The sequence below is a fragment of the Castor canadensis genome, chromosome 2 (assembly GCF_047511655.1).
Source record: "Castor canadensis chromosome 2, mCasCan1.hap1v2, whole genome shotgun sequence".
Lineage (NCBI taxonomy): Eukaryota > Metazoa > Chordata > Mammalia > Rodentia > Castoridae > Castor > Castor canadensis.
Window position 1 is genome coordinate 172782366 of NC_133387.1, and position 16825 is coordinate 172799190.

General features: G+C 37.6%; 3 pseudogenes; 2 read left to right on the plus strand and 1 right to left on the minus strand.

Annotated features, from left to right (window-relative positions):
* Positions 1-1582: 1582 nt before the first annotated feature.
* Positions 1583-2419, minus strand: LOC109678096 (olfactory receptor 10G6-like; annotated as a pseudogene).
* A 7618-nt stretch (positions 2420-10037) lies between these two features.
* Positions 10038-10951, plus strand: LOC109678098 (olfactory receptor 10G9-like; annotated as a pseudogene).
* A 4704-nt stretch (positions 10952-15655) lies between these two features.
* LOC109678097 (olfactory receptor 10G9-like) lies at positions 15656-16582 on the plus strand (annotated as a pseudogene).
* The last annotated feature ends 243 nt before the right edge of the window (positions 16583-16825 follow it).

Below are 16825 nucleotides of genomic sequence, written 5' to 3' on the forward strand. Positions count from 1 at the left end.
CTTCTCCTTCATCCTTCTTTTTCTTCCCTCCTTGTTCTTCTGCTCTGTCTTCTCCTTCTGTTTCCCCTTCCTCCCCTCTTCTTTTCTTTCTTCTTCCCCTTACTTTGCAATACCATAGACCAGTACCTCCATGCATGCTATGAAAGCCCTCTATCATTTAGCCATGTCCCCAGACTTTTTGCTTTTATTTATTTATTTTTTTGAGGTAGGATCTCCATAATATTGTCTGGGATGCTAAGTAGCTAGGATTACAGGTGTAAGCCATCATACTTAGATGTATGATTGTGTGTGTGTGTGTGTGTGTGTGTGTGTGTGTGCACGTGTGTGTGAGATGCCTGGTCTAATTCTTTTGCCTTTGTGAAGGATTTGATCACTTAGTTGAAGGTTGGATAATTTTATATTTATATTTAAAACATAATGGTTTTACTAAGATCTGTCTTGGCTATGACTTTATATGTCAGTTCAGAGACTAGGTTTTTTTTAAAAAAAAAACATACTTATTGAATTAGCACATTCTGGACATCAATTTCAAAACAAGAAAATAGTCTGGTAGAGTGGCTCAAGTGGTTGAGTGCCTGCCTAGCAAGTGTGAGGTCCTGAGTTCAATTCCCAGTACCACCAAAAATAAAAACAAGAAAATAAACAAATAAATTTTATGTGAATAACTTTATGAATATAGATGCACATGAAATAAGAAAATACATGTGATAACATGAATTATATTTGCACTTAAGACTTTTAATATCACAAAAATATTATAATTCACCACATTGAGAAATTAATGGGAAATAGTCAATAAATTCAGAAAAGTATTAAATAAATTTCAATAGTCATTATATCAGTAAAATAATAAGGAAGCTTAAAAAGCATGAGAAAGAATTACTGGCTCAACCATTGTAGAAACTGCCCATTTAATGTTGAAAATTTAGATGAATTCCTTTTGCTTATTTTGTTGTTGTTGGGTTTTGGTGGAGTTGGGGTATGAACTCAGGGCAAAGAAGGAGCACACAATGCAGGTGTTGTACTGCTTGAGTTATATCCCCAGTCCATTTTTCTCTAGTTATTTTGGAGATGGAGTCTCATGACTATTTACACAGAGTGGCCTCAAACTGCAAACCTTTTGATCTCAGCCTCCCACGTAGCTAGGATTAGAGGCATGAGCCACCAGAACCTGGCTTGAATGCCTCTTTAAGTTAGTGAAAAAACAAGTATGCCCATTTAAAATTTCCCTACTCTGTATTTTCTGATGTTACTAGGCAATGTAATGAGCTAGAGAAAAGAGAGCATGGATATGTTTTGATTCTAAACATTCCTTACATTTATTGAGTGACATAAAGGAGAAGTAAATGTTAAATAGAAATGCATTTATATTTTCTTACAATGTACACAATGAATAATAAATGTGAAATGAAACAACTTTTTTTTACTGTGAAAGATGAAAAAATGGGATCCAAGGACTTTATCAAGCCTAGAGGTTAAAGGCACATTGTAAGTACTTAGGCCTCTACAATGTAGATCCAGTTGTCAACACTTATGTCTTTTTAATGAATGACAGGAAAGTCTGAAAGAGGAAATCTGGAATTTAGGTTTTAGGGAAGACAGTAGTGAAATTTAATCTCATGGCATTTGCTTGTACATATTTAATAGTCCAGGGCACATAGTAAACAATAACAACAGTGAAGTGAGCAGCACAGGTGGAGAAAGCATTGCTGCACCTATCTGTTGACCAGATTCACAGGATGCCAGCCACAATGTAGCCATAGGAATTGATAATGAGAATAAAGTAGGTGAGGGCCAGGAATCCAATGTCCACAAGGGTGACTAGTTCATTAATGGTGGTGTCAACACAGGCTAGATGGAAGATGGCAGGGATTTGGGCCACAGAATGGCAGTAAGAATTTGGAACTTGTTTGGAAAAATGAGTGGATGGTTCCTCCCAGCCAGGTGCCCAAAGCCAAGAAGTTACAGACACTGTGGGTCATGATAGTAGCATAGTGTAAAGGCTTACAAATGGCCAGGAACCTGTCATAAACAATGAGTGTATGAAGAAAGCATTCATTGAAGCCCAGAAAATGAAAAAAAAAAAAGTTGGATTACACAACCCCTAAAGTTATAACCCTACTATCCACCAGAAAGCCAGGTAGTATCTTGGGGAAGAATAGCAAAGGAAACGGTTATATCCAAGAAGGAGAGGTGACATAGGAACCAATACATGGGGTGATGGAGCCGGATGTCCACCAAGACAGTGAGGATGATGAGTCCATTACCAGAGACAGTGAAGAGGTAGATGACAAAGAAGACTTGGCAGAAGCACTGTCCCCAGCTGTGGTGAGTGGTGCAGAACAACCAGACTGAAGTGTGACACAGAAGTCTGGTTTCGACTGCGCATTTCCTTGCTGTTCACATCTGCCAAAGGAAGTAGCAGGGTGAAAAGTTTACTATTCCTGAAAAATCTCTAGGCATGACACAGGAACTCTGTCACTCTCAGATCTGGTCAGAAGAGTCTCTGTCTTTGTCTTTGTGTCTCTCTCTCTGGTTCTTACTCTCTTTCTTTGCTTATTGTCATGTTTTTCTCCCTTTATTCCCCTAACTCTGAGATTTTTCTTGGTTTGGGGGAACACTTATTTTGTCCAAAATTAAAGGTTACAGAGTATATATGCTGTAGCCATTCTTTATCCTCAGTTTTGCTTTCCAAAGTTTTAGTTACAATCAACTGCAGACCAAAATATTAACCTTGACTTTTAAGAAAGATCACATTCACAAAGATTTTATTAAAGAATACTGTTAGAATTGTTCAAAATTATTATGTTATTGTTGCTGATCTTTTCCTTTGTCTAATTTATAAATTTATAATGTATCTAAGTATAGGAAAGAACATGGCATGTATAGGGTTAGGTACCATCCGTGATTTCAGGCATTCACTGGGGGTTTTGGAACCCATCCCCCATGGGGTGGGAGTGGTACTACATATAATCAAGAAACTGATGTTAAGACCATGTACAGAATATTTTAAGTCAAGATGAAATACAATCACATTAAAATTAAATTGATTGATGAAAAAATACACATCCCGTTGTTTTTCTTCAGTTTGATCTATGATTTATACATGAGAGCCAGATTGCAACTTATTCATTTTCTAAGAACCCAAGAGTTAGAATTATATTTCGTAATTTAAGTGTGTCCAGAAAAAAATCTCTTTTAATTATTGTACTGGGGAGAACATTGTGACATTTACAAAAGCTCTTATAATATATCATAGTTGAATTCACCCCCTCCATCACTGTCCTTCCCCCATCCATTCAAGTCTATGTAGATAATTGTTATGGATTCATCCAGCTCTGGGAATAGAGTACATTGTAGTTCTGAAGTAAACCTTGACCTCCCTTTCTTTTCCAATTGACTTTCTACATGAATGGATACATGGAAAGACATGGGAAACTCCTTCAGAGAGGCCCTATATTTCCTACTGCTTTTGAAGTAGAAGAGAAAAAAAAAAGACTGGTGAAAGAATTTAAAACTATAACAGCTCAGTTTTAGCAAAGACTGGCAGACACCGTTTATGTGCTCTCTAAGCTGAGTAGGAGGAACAGATGAAAGAGTTCACCTAGTCCAGGCATGGGAGGATATAATCCTAGTTACTTGGGAGGTGGAGATCAGAAAGATTGCAAGACCCAATGTCAATCAATAAAGTGGACATGGTGGTGCCTGTTTGTGATCTCAGGTACATGGGAGGCTGTAGGTAGACTATTATGATCTGACACCAGCCCCCAGGGGGGAAAATATGAGACCTTACCTGAAAAATAATTAAAGCACCAACAGGATTCGAGGTGTGGTTCAAGGGGTAGAGTGCCTGCCTAGGAAGTAGGAAGCCCTGAGTTCAAACCCCAGTACTGCCAAAAAAAAAAAAATACCTTTCACCTGGGATCAACCAATTAATCTATCCCCTTGCTTAAAATAATGGATTTGCCAATTTCTGTGAAAGGTCATAAAACGCTATGGAACCTACATAAGCTTTTGCTAGTTCTCCTTTGGTGAAGGGATTGGGCAAAACAGGTTGGGATGGGAACAGGGAATCTCTTCCCCCAAAAGGCAAAGACAATTAATTCTACTGCCAACTCTAGCGCCAGAAGTCTTAGAGCTGCAGCAAGAAAATTGGGAGTAAAAAGTGGAATTAATACGTAGCATACTCACCACAGTGCCTGAAATACAATAATAAGCAATTAGTAAATGTGTTTTAGATAAAATAATTTAAATTGAAGAAAGGAGGAGGGGGAAAGGACAGCTGAGACTTATGATCTTGAAAAGGGTCTCAGACTTGGAAGGAGAATGAACCAATGAAGAAGTGAGTGAAGTTTTCTGGGATAAACAAAGGAACTTTGTGAGGTTTGTGGGAATGATGAAGGCATTGTTAAGGGTTAAGAACTGAGGAATGGGCTCAGGGTCACCAGAAGCCTAGCAGAAGAGGGAGATGATAGAGAAGAAATTGAAATGTCAGGAGAATTAATCTGAAGTTAAGGTTACACCTGGTAAAATGGTGACTGGAGATATCTGGCTAAATTACACCAGATATGTTTTCTCAAATAGTAGCTTTACAGTGGACAGAGAAGGAAGGTGAACAGATATCTATCATAAGACTATCCACATGAAAGTACTCATAGTGTGTTCCAAAAATAACCCATGAATTTCCCTAGAATTGGTCTCAGTCTTTGGAACTGGAATTGCCCTGTCCTTATCCAAGTTAAAGTAAAGGCCAGGCAAGGGGATTGTGGCAGGTGAGCTGTTTTTCAACGTACATATCAGAAAATCAATTACGGTCTGGTGGAATGACTCAAGTGGTTGAATGCCTGCCTAGGAGTGCAAGTTCTTGACTCAACCCCCAGTACAGCCAAAAAAATTAATTACACCTAGATTGTGGATATAGCTGCACCACTCTTTATAATACTTGTTTTGGTAAAGGTCATAAAAAATGACACATTGGACTAAAGTTTTTATTTTAAAAGGCAAATTTTGCAGTTACTTCTTTGATTATAATGTAACAAAGCAAATAGTAAACAAATGATCAAAAATTAAAATGACAATCGGGTGCTTAAACCAAATTTCTAAGAAATCAGATAGATGAGCTAATGAAGCTTACAATCTTATGTTATATAGAAAATAAAAATATCCTTATATCATTCTGATACCAGACTGAATTGTTGTTGTCTGAGTTCATGTCACAGCACAATCATGATTGAAGGCACCTGACAAGCAGTTAGGAGTTAAAGCAAGTTCATGCCACAGACTAGGAGGTTAAGTAAAGCAAGTATAAAGTTGATTTAAAGGATAGTAAAGTACCCTGATGGGTGGGACTTAGTGAAAGAGCTAAGCCAAACAATGGCTGAAGTCTAGGAGATGATACAGGGCACGAACTAGCTTAGGTTGTACTATTCTACCTTGAAACTATATTTGTGACTGGTTGGTGCTGAGTCAGCTTCTCGCTGAACTCAGCTACCTGTCTGTCCCTCTCCCTATCAAACTGAGCATTCCAAGAAAGTCTGGTCACCTCGCCCTGGACTTGGGTCCCACATCTTGCAGTTGCATTTTGTTATTTTGGTTAGAGGCTTTTACATGTCTGTTTCTAAAATGCCTCACTCATCTAAAATGGAGTCATCTCTGTCGTTGCTCCCCTAACATTACCTAAAGTAAAATCAATTCCAAATGAAGTAAGGGAGAAAAAAAAATTCAAAGCACTAAATATTATGCAAGTGAAAACTGATAAACATTTCATGTAAGAAAGAACTTTGTAAAGCAAAATACCAGCATCATGAACCATATTTGAATCCACTGATACAATTTAATAGCACATTAAAAGTATATAGAAGCAAATAAAATATTTAAACAAAGGCAAATTTGAAAGCACATTTCACCTTATGATAAAGCAATGAATTGGTATTCTTTATTTGTAAATTTGCAGACAAATCAATAAGAAAAAGACTACTACTTCAAAAGAAATGAATAAAGTTCCTACAGAGATAGTTAACTTACAAAAGAAGACAAACCTATGAAATATCACATGTGTTTGCTTATTCTTGTAAAACAATGAAAAATTAACAGAAATAACTAATTATTACATAATGATTTGGGAAATCATTATGGATTTGTAGGTATTTCTTTGGAAAAAATGAATCTAAAACCCTATAAAACAGAATTGGGATGTTTTAACTTTCTCTAAAAAGATAGCAAAACAGTGATATTGAACTGGAGCGTGCACAAAAGTGATGACCATTGTGAGTTCTGGACAATTTTAAATTGAGAACAAGCTGTGTGTCTCCATTACCTGTGAGAAAAAAGGGTAACCTAGTGCTACCTCTCTCTTAGGTATAAATATTAGTTCCAGGAGACATGGGCCATCCCAGAAGGGTTCAAATAAGCATGTAGGGAAATGCCTGTGTTTGTTACAAGCTTTTGCTGTGGTCTTCTTGTTGTTTTTGTGCTCATTGAGAGAACCTGGAAACCCAGGAGTAATTGTATCCCTTGTGGGACCAAAACCAAGTTAAGCTCCTACCCATTTACCATGTTACTCTCCATTCTCTGCCCTTTAACTAGCTTGGTTCTTGATTAGAAATGGACTATTCCTATTGAAAATACTGTATACTTGTACTTTGAGTGACAGCTTGAAAACTAGTGCCTGTATATTGCTTGAAGGTGTCAAAAAATTGTAGGAAAAATTCTGGTGAGTTTTACTACTGAAATGAATCATGTCCTATAAGGTGAGTTTTAGGTAGATTTAACTTATTCTCCCCTGATTTTTTTCTTTTATTTACCTTAAACTTTCATGTACACAGTGTTACTGTGAGATTGTTAAACTTCATCCTCATCATAATAGTTTCAGATAGATAGATGATAGATGATTGATTGACAGAATAATTGGGTGAGTACAAAAAGCATCTGTGTCTCTGCAGCAAGTCAAACATCGACCTCTCTGAGATTCCTGCCTAAGTCTCAGGCTATCTTAGACTTTACCTGGTGAAAAATTTCCACATTTTTATTAAATCTGAATATTAACCCATATTAGTGATTAAGTCCTACTGATACAGTAGAAATTTTGAAATGTTCTACTTTTGGAGTTCTAAGAACCATGTTGGTAGTTACAACAGTAATTTATACTCTTGTCTCTACCATTTATTCTAATATTTGAAAAAATACAGATTTAACATAACTTAAGCCATGTTTCATGGAGATAAGGTACATTTTATTTGAGCTGAGTAGGGAATGGGTTTCATGCTCTTCTCCCACAGAACAATTAGCTTTCATTAGTTTAATAACAATGAACATATTATATTAATAAAAATTAAGCACCAAGAGTACTTTGTATTTTTTCATAATAAAATTAATTTTTTATTTATTATTTTTGTGTTGGGGGTACAGTGTGACATTTAGAAGAGTTTTTACAATATGTCATAGTTGAATTCACCACTTTCATCATTCTCCTTTTTCCAGTACTTGTATTAAGTCAAAAGCATTTCTGCCTCAATTTCAACTGTACAGGTTCCCAATGTTTCTCACTATAAAGATGGCATAGGTCCCCTCTGCTTGCACTGATTGTATTTTTGTGCATCAGTTTGTAGATATTGAATAAGTAGTATACACTTGATAGAATCGTCTCCTCGTAGGAGAACACTGTCTAGGTTTATGAGTGTGAGGAGTAGGAGAAACTGGGAGGGAATGAAATGTGATTCCTAATAAAATAAATATTAGAAAATGTTCAGATATTGAGGACAGAAGGATGCATGACAGAAAAACTGTCCCCTACCTGATAGATTGTGGCTGGGGGGGCACTTATGATGTTCTTAGCACTCACAAGTGTTGGCTAAGTAAAGGAGAAGCATGAGGTTGGCCTATGTATGAGGTTAGTTCTATCTGGAACATATGGGTTATTGTGATGACTCCCAATGTGGAGTTGAGTGATACTCTTAATTTCTCTGAAAACATGGAGAAACCCTTTTAGAAACTGGCAGTAGTGGGACAATAGTAACAATAACAGAGAGGAAAGCTTTCTGAAAAAGCTCCTTTTGAAAATAAGAAGTATGAGGAAATACAAAGGGAATTTACTTCTCTATATCTCTAAGTTCTGAAAAGGCACAATATTGTGTGATTCACTATCATTTATTATGCAGTTATCACATGACAAGTTTAGTATTGTAAAGAACTGTACTAAGTGCTTTATGCATATCATCTTATTTACTGCCTGTAACTTCTCAGTTGGGGAGCTTGTATTAGTAACATCAGATAACAAGTGAGGACACTAGAGAATGATTTAAGGTTACTGTGAGTTTTGAAATATTCATTGCTATCAACAATTAAATTCTTGGGTCTACAAGTTTCTTCATGAAACTCAAAGAAAATAGAATATAATAGGTAGAATTCCAAATAGCCTCAAAATTTCCTTCTAATAGGTAAATACTCCCTGCAAAATCACCCTGAATGTGTGGGACCTGTGTATATGATGGGGGTTCATTCTGTTTATTACATAGTATCACATAACACTGTGCTATAAATCAGAGAGTGATTCTCTTTCTGGCTTTGGAGAAGTAGCTGCCATGTGTGAGAAGGTCAGGTGGATAGGACTTCTTTGGACCTAGAGTGGCCTCCAGGAACTTAGAGTGATTTGATCTGCCAAGAACTCTCAAGAAAACTGGGACTTCAGTCCCAAAGGTGCAAGAAACTCAGTTCTAGTAACAGTCTCAATAAACATAGAAGAACATCTCGAGTCTTAGATGAGATTATATCCCCAGTTGCTACCTTGATTAAAATTGAAGAGACATTGAGCAGATGCTCCAACTGACTTGATCCACAGAAACAGTGCTATAATAAATTGGTCTTTCATTCACTAAGCTTGTGCTAATTTTAAAATACAGTAATGACTACAATTTGAACAAGTGTCCCACAAAAGGCCCTTATGTTAAACTCTTATTCCCCAGCCAGTGACACTATTGGGAGTTGGTGGAACATTTAAGGGATCTAGTCTTGTGTGAGGATCTCCCATCACTGGAGATGTGCTCTTGAAGGGGACATGAGGACTCAGCCCCTTTCTTCTTCCTCTGTCTTTTATGTCCTGGTCATGAGATGAGTTGTTTTTCCATGTGCTGGTGCCATGATGTACTGCCTTAACAGAGGCCCAAAAGAAATGGGACCAAGCAATCACAGACTAAAACCTCCATAACTGAGAGACTGAGTAACACTTTTTCCTTTATAAACAAATTGTCTTGGGTGATTGTTACAGTAAAGGAAAGATGACTAACATACCAATAAATAGGTAACAAAATAGCCTTCTACTTTCTTCTCTATATTTCTCTGTGAGTCTATATGAGAGTAAGAGTTGCTGAAATCATCTGGTCACCTTTATGAATAAGCTCTGTGACAAGCAAAGTTGAGTACAACTCAAGATGATCTACTATGAATGATGCAGGAGCCACTTGGAGAAGGAATTCTCTGTACTCAATTTCATGCTAAAGGCTGGTCCCTCCTTAGATCTCTACCAGGAGCATGATTGAGAACGGAAGGAGTGTCGAATGTGAGCCTATGACAACGTTCTTCCTCACAGGCTTTCCCACCCACCCTGAACACCACAAGCTTTAGAATTTAATGATGATTGATGTTCTCACTGTGCTGAGGAACCTCTTCATCCTACTGGTGATCAGGGTGGATTCTCACCTCCACACACGCATGTACTACTTCCTCACCAACCTGTCCTTCACGAGAAAGATTTTTTTTTCATACTTTCTTCTGCATATATTTGTGTTGTGTTATGTGTGTGAGAGAGAGAGAGAAAGAGAGAGAGAGAGAGAGACTAAAACCATCCCAGCACCTTTACCAAAGAAGTTTTGTAACAAGCAAAGTCAAGTAGAGTTCTAGAATTATCTACCATGGATGCTGCAGTTGCCACATCTGCAGTTGCCAGCACAACTGAGATGCTGCAGATGCTCAGTTCTCAATAACATGCTAAAGACTGGTTGCTCCTTATATATCTACAGGGAGTCTGATTGAAGATGGAGAAAATGAGAAACTTGAGTTTAGTGACAACATTCTTCCCCTCAGGTTTTCCCCACCAACCCTCGCTGGACACCGTACTGTTTGGAATCTTCCTGGTGATTTATGTTCTCACTGTGCTGGGGAAAACTTCTCATCCTTCTGGTGATCAGGGTCAATTCTCACCTCCACACACCCATGTACTACTTCCTCGCCAACCTGTCCTTCACTGATACATGGTTCTCCACTGTCACGGTGCCCAAAATGCTCATGACTTTGACATCCCTGGAAGGCAGGGCTATCTCCTTCTACAGCTGTGTGACCCGGCTCTATTCCTCCCACTTCCTGGAGAGCACTGAGTTTTTCCTTTACACAATTGTGTCATATGATCACTATCTGGCTATCAGTTATCCAGTCAGGTATAGCATCATGATAAGTGGGGGAACGTGTGCCCTCCTGGACACTGGCACCTGAATCAGTGGTTCCTTTCACTCTGATGTCCAGATAACCCTGACATTCCATTTGCCCTACTGAGGTCCCAACCAAACCCACTATTTCTGCAATGCACCACTCATCCTCAAGCTGGCCTGTGCAGACACCTCAGCCAATGAGATGGTCATCTTTGTGAACATCAGGGTAGTGGCTTTGGGCTGCTTTTTCCTGATAGTGCTGTCCTATGTGTCCATTGTGTGCTCCATCCTGAGAATCTGCACCTCAGAGGGGTGACATTGAGCCTTTCAGACTTGTGCTTCCCCTGCATTATGCTCATGTTTCTTTGTGCCCTGCAACCAGGCTCTAGGGGTGCTGTGGATGGGGTTGTGGCTGTTTTCTACACTGTGCTCACACCCCTGCTCAACCCTGCTGTGTATACCCTGAGGAACAAGGAAGTGAAGAAAGCACTATTGAAGTTGAAGACAAAGCAGCACACTCTCAGAGTGAGTGAACACTAGGAAGGAAATATTTCATTTTCTCAAAATAAATAATGTAATTTAGTTATAAATCATTGCTTAAAAACAGCTCCCCAGGAATATATCCTTCAGATATTTTCTAAGGAATAATGAAAGTTGCAAGGAAATCTCTACTTTGTAGTAAATGTGCTCATATCTAATCTTTTATCTACTTTCTCCCCAAAATATTTCTTTTACATTTTAAAATAAACATAAACACTGTGATAGAAATGAAATACAATATGAGGGTTGAGTTTTTTAAACTAAGTTGATAAGATGCTCTTTTTTGCTTTATTTCTTATGTACACAAATTTGGGAATATATATGATGATACTGATATTGTTCAAAGATTGCAGCAATTATCAGAGGTTGTGGTTTTCTCTGGCTGTAACTCTTCAAATGCATTTCAACCCTTTTTAGTGACTCTGTGCTTCTCTGTGTATATTTTATATAAATCCAAATAATGGTTAAATGTCCAGAATACAGGTAAACTCTCCATAATGCATAGGACAGCCACAGAGCAACACTTACATTGCCAAAAATTTCAATAGTGTTGCAGTTAAGAAATCTTTATCTGAATCTAAATGTAAGACCATGACAGCAGAATTAATAAGAAAAAGTTGCTGAAGAAATGAAAGGTTAAAGTATGCTCATGGATTATGAGACTCATTATTTTAGAGATGTTAGTTTTTCTCACATTGTTCCACAGATCCACTGAGTTTTCAGATAAACTTAAGCATTTTATTCTGCTAATATTGATATATGGACCCCAAAGTTTGCATTGAAATGGTCCCTAAACAGTCACGATAATCTTGAAGAAATAAAAGAAAATGGGATGGTTCTCAACACCACATAGAAAAGTAACCATGGATACATAGTAATTCAGAGAGAGTAATATTTGTATAAGCTTAGAATATTAACAAAGTAACAGAATAGATAGTAAAGATATAGATAGATGAGTATTCATCTGCAAAGATAACCCACAAAGCAGTAGTGAAAGATGGGCATTTCAATAAATTATTTTGAGATAATGGGTATTTTGGTGAAACCCAAAGAATCTCAAATATATTGAGAGCAATGTGCACATCGATAATATCAATTATAGCTGGATTGTAAATATAATCGTGGCATTAAATGACATTTGCTTAGGTAAAGATATTTTGAAGACCAAACAATCAAAAAAGGCTAACCATAAGAATGATAAATTAGGTTATTATATGTAAAATACAAACTTTAGAGCTTGTTTTAATTGATCATGATGTATTAAATCCAGGGCATAATAAGTAAATAAAAAATATAACAGCTGAGAATTTAAATCAAATTTTGAAATATCACGTTAATTAGTGGAGTAACTACAGCTATAGTCTCAAATTATATGGGTAAAATCCTTATGTCAGACCTAATTAAAATTAATCCCAGGTGTGGTAAAGATTTAAATGAAGGGAAAAAACTTTAAAATATTAAAATACTGTGTTACTGAAAATTAATAAGTGGTGTATAAGGAAAATTTTATAAAGCAAAATATCAAGATGAGAAACCATAAGGAATCAATTGATAAATTTTTAGAGCATTAAAAATATGTAAACAAGCAATAATAAACAATGAGAAATATGAGAGCATATTTTACTTTATAATAGAACAATGAATTAATGTTCTGAATCTGTAAAAACTCAGGCTAATGCATAAAGTAAAAGCTATTATCTCAATAAGGACTGTAATAGAATTCTTGAGAAGCTAATTTACAAAAGAAGATGTATTTTGGTAATATCACGTCCTTACCAATGCTTGTAAAATCAGTGAAAATTATGACATCAATGCTATCTAATTTTTCCTATAAAATACTGCTTTGGGAAAAATGGTTGCAAAGCCCTAAAGAACAAAAGCAGCAAAGTTGGGAATGTGGATGTTTTAGTTGACTATGAAAGATGGTAAAAGACAGTAATATGAAGCTGCAGAGTGCAAACAAGTGATGCCCATATGGATTCTGGAGAATTTGAAGTGGAGAGCAAGCATTTGTAAGCATCTCTTCATCGCTAATGTGGGAAAAGAGCAACTGAGTGCCACATCTATCCTCTTTATTTCCAGGAAGACAGAAGCCATCTGAGGAGGGTTCAAATGAGAAACATGTGGGGAAATGCCCATGTTTATGACAAACATTTCTTTGGGGTGTTCTGTTGTTTTCATGTTCACTGAGGGAAACTAGAAACCCAAGAGTAGTCTCATCCCCTGAGACCCCAAACCAAGTTAAGTTCCTACTCATTTAGGCATGTTACTCTCTGTTCCCTGCATTTTAACTAGTTTGGTTGATTAGAAATTGACCAGTCTTTCATAACTGGTGTCTCTGTTCTTTGAGTAATAGCTTGCAAACTAGTACAGGGCACAGCACAAAGATGACAAATTTTTAGAAACAACTCAGGCAAGTTTTATTACAGAAATGAGTCATGTCCTATAAAGTGAGTTCTTAGGTAGATTTAGCTCATTTCCCCCTGATTTCCCTCTTTTCTTTACCTTCATGTACAGCAATCTTACTGGAAAATTGTTAGATTTCATCTGCATTTTACTTTTCTCTTTTTGATAGGAAGATAGGTAGATGGGTAGGTACATAGATGGATACATGGATTGATGGAGTGAGTGGCTGTAAGTAGTGACCAAGTTGACATAGCAGATAGTCAAGTCAAACATTAACACTTCTGATAGAAGCCTCATGTTATGTTTCTTTTCATCAAATCTAAATAAGAAGTTATCTTTGTGATTGGGCCAAGTTGATAGGATAGAAATTTCAAAGTTGTATTTCCTTCACTGAAGGAGTTTGGCATTCATGTAAGTGATTGCAATAATCTGGTATCTGCTATTTATTCTCATATTTTAAAAAAGTTCAGCTTTAATAAAGCTGAAGCCACATTCCCTAGAGTAAAGACCGATTTCCTTCGGGCTCTGCTGAGAGCAGATCCTGGTTTCTCTCCTAAGAACTGGTTTCATATGACAATTACTGACACAGTGAATTTAACAACAATCATCACCTCTAGAAAATATTTCGTATTAAGTCAAAAACATCATTTCATCCTCAGTTGCACAGAATTCCCACTTTTCTTGACATCGAGCTAACATAGGGCCCTTTGCTTACATTACTTTTGTTTTCCTTTTTCAGGTTGCAGATGTCGAACGTGAGCACAGACGTGACAAAATTAACTCCTCCTATGAGAGCACTGTATGGATCTATGAGAGAGGGTGGGAAGCAAAATATGATCTCTAAAAAGCCAAAATTAGAAAATATTCAGATGTTTGGAACAGAAGGTTCTGTGATAGAAAACTGTTCCCTACTCTGAATTTTGTAGTTGGGAGCTCACATGCAAAGTTTATTTTCTTAGATTCTCATAAGGGAGGTCAAGAGGAGGAGAAGCAGGGGGTCAGCCGTGTATGAACCTTACTGTTTTCTGAACTTTTGGCAGGTTGCAGGGAATCCCACTATGGAAGTAAACGACAGTCTGACTTGACTGAGAGGTCAAGGGAGGATCTTCAGACCTAGACAGCAATGGGGGCACCAGGAACATGAGCAAGGTAAAAGGCTTCCTCAAAAACTAACTTTCAAATTGAGAATTGCCTGGAAACACATCCAAAATTTACTTATTCTCTTTCTAACTCAACCATCCCACAAAAGGCAGGTCTATAGTACTGTTGCAAGACATGTTGTACAATTCACTATTACTTATTGCGGAACAATCATAAACAAAGCACTGTTTATAGCTTCTTAGTTATGGAGGTGATGTTTCTAATGTTATATGCATATGAGGATGCTAACAAATGATTTAATTATGCTGTAGCCTTCATCAATATTCATTACTACAATTAAATTTTTGTTCTCCCACTTTCCCTAAGACCTCTGAATAGAAAATGGAATCTGGTAGGTAGAATTCCAAATACCCTCCAAAATTTCTGCCAAGTAGTATATATGCTCTACTTAATCAACTCTTTGTGATTGTTTGCGTACGGGGGTGGGGGGGTGCTGAGAACATGATGGGATATCACTTCCAGGATTTTATGTAACATATAACATGTTGTCCTAGCAACAAGAGAGTGACTCTTCTTCATGGCCTGTGCATGGTGTGAGAAGGTCAGGTAGCTAGGACTATTTAGGACCTACTGTGGCCTCTCAGAATGTAAAGTGATGTGCTGTGCCAACACCAGTAAGAACCTGGGGATCTCTGTCCTAAAATTTCAAGGAATTAAATTCTTCCAACAACCTGAATAGCTTGAAGTAGGATCCTGAGTCTCAGATGAGATTGCATCTCTAGTTCACATCTCAATTAAAATCTTTGAGATCTGGGCAGATATTCCAGCTGACTTGACCCACAGAAATGGTGAGATAAAAAATAGCATATTTTAAGCTATTAAGCTTGTGGGAAATCATGATACATCAATAGGTTAATAAGGTGATTTTCTCATACTTTCTTCTGCATATATTTATGTGTGCCTCTGTCTTTGCCTATGTGTGTGTTTGCATGTGAGTGAGAAAGATGCTAAAATTATTCCATCTCCTTTACCAAAGAAGCTTTATAAGAAACAAAGTCAAGTACAACTCTAGCATTTTCTACCATGGATGCTGCAGTTGTCACTTAGAGAAGGAGCTCTCTGTTCTCAATAACATGCTAACAGCTGGTTGCTCCATATCTCTACAGGGAGTATGATTGAAGATGGAAGAAATGACAAACGTGAGCATAATGACAACATTCTTCCTCACAGACCTTCCCCACCCACCCTCACTGGACACCACACTCTTTAGAATCGTCCTGATGATTTACATTCTCACTGTGCTGGGGAATCTCATCATCCTGCTTGTGATCAGGGTAGAGTCTCACCTTCACACACCCATGTTCTACTTCCTCACCAACCTGTCATTCATTGACATGTGGTTCTCCACTGTCACAGTGCCCAAAATGCTCATGACTTTAGCATCCCTGGAAGGCAGGGCTAACTCCTTCCATAGCTGTGTGGCTCAGCTCTATTTCTTCCATTTTCTGGGGAGCACTGAGTGTTTCCTTTACATAGTCAGGTCATATGATCTTTATCTAGCTATAAGTTACCCCACTCAGGTACACCACCATGAAGAGTGGATGAACATATGCTCTCCTGGCCACGGGCACCTAGATCAGTGGCTCCCTACTTCAGAATAAACAGACATTCTGTTTGTCCTACTGTGGGCCCAACCAGATCCAGCATTACTTCTGTGATGCACCACCTATCTTCAAGCTGGCCTGTGCAGACACCTCAGCCAATGAGATGGTCATCTTTGTGAACATCAGGGTAGTGGCTTTGGGCTGCTTTCTCCTGGTAGTGCTGTCCCTATGTGTCCACTGTGTGCTCTGTCCTGAGGATCCGCACCTCAGAGGGGTGACACAGAGACTTTCAGACCTGTGCTTCCCCTGTAGTGTGGTCATCTGTTTCTTTGTGCCCTGTGTTTTCATCCACCTGTGACCACGCTTCAGGAGTGCTGTGGATGGGGTTGTGGCTGTTTTGTACACTGTGCTCACATCCCTGCTCAACCCTGCTGTGTATACCCTGAGGAACAAGGAGGTGAAGAAAGCACTATTGAAGCTGAAGACAAGGCAGCACATTCTCAGAGTAAATGAACACTAGGAAGAAAATATTTCATCTTTTCAAAATTAAGAATATAATTTAGTTGTCTGTATTAAGCACATTCCATTTTAGTTTGCATTGTTAAGCAATACTCAAATCCAACTGCACAGGAATATTTCTTTTTATTAAGTTTTTCTGTTTCTAGTCTTTTTTTGGTTGAACATGATTGTTCTGACCTATTGACTCAAATCTTTATAATGGGTTTAAAAATTTCTTAACATGAGTTTTCTAGTTGG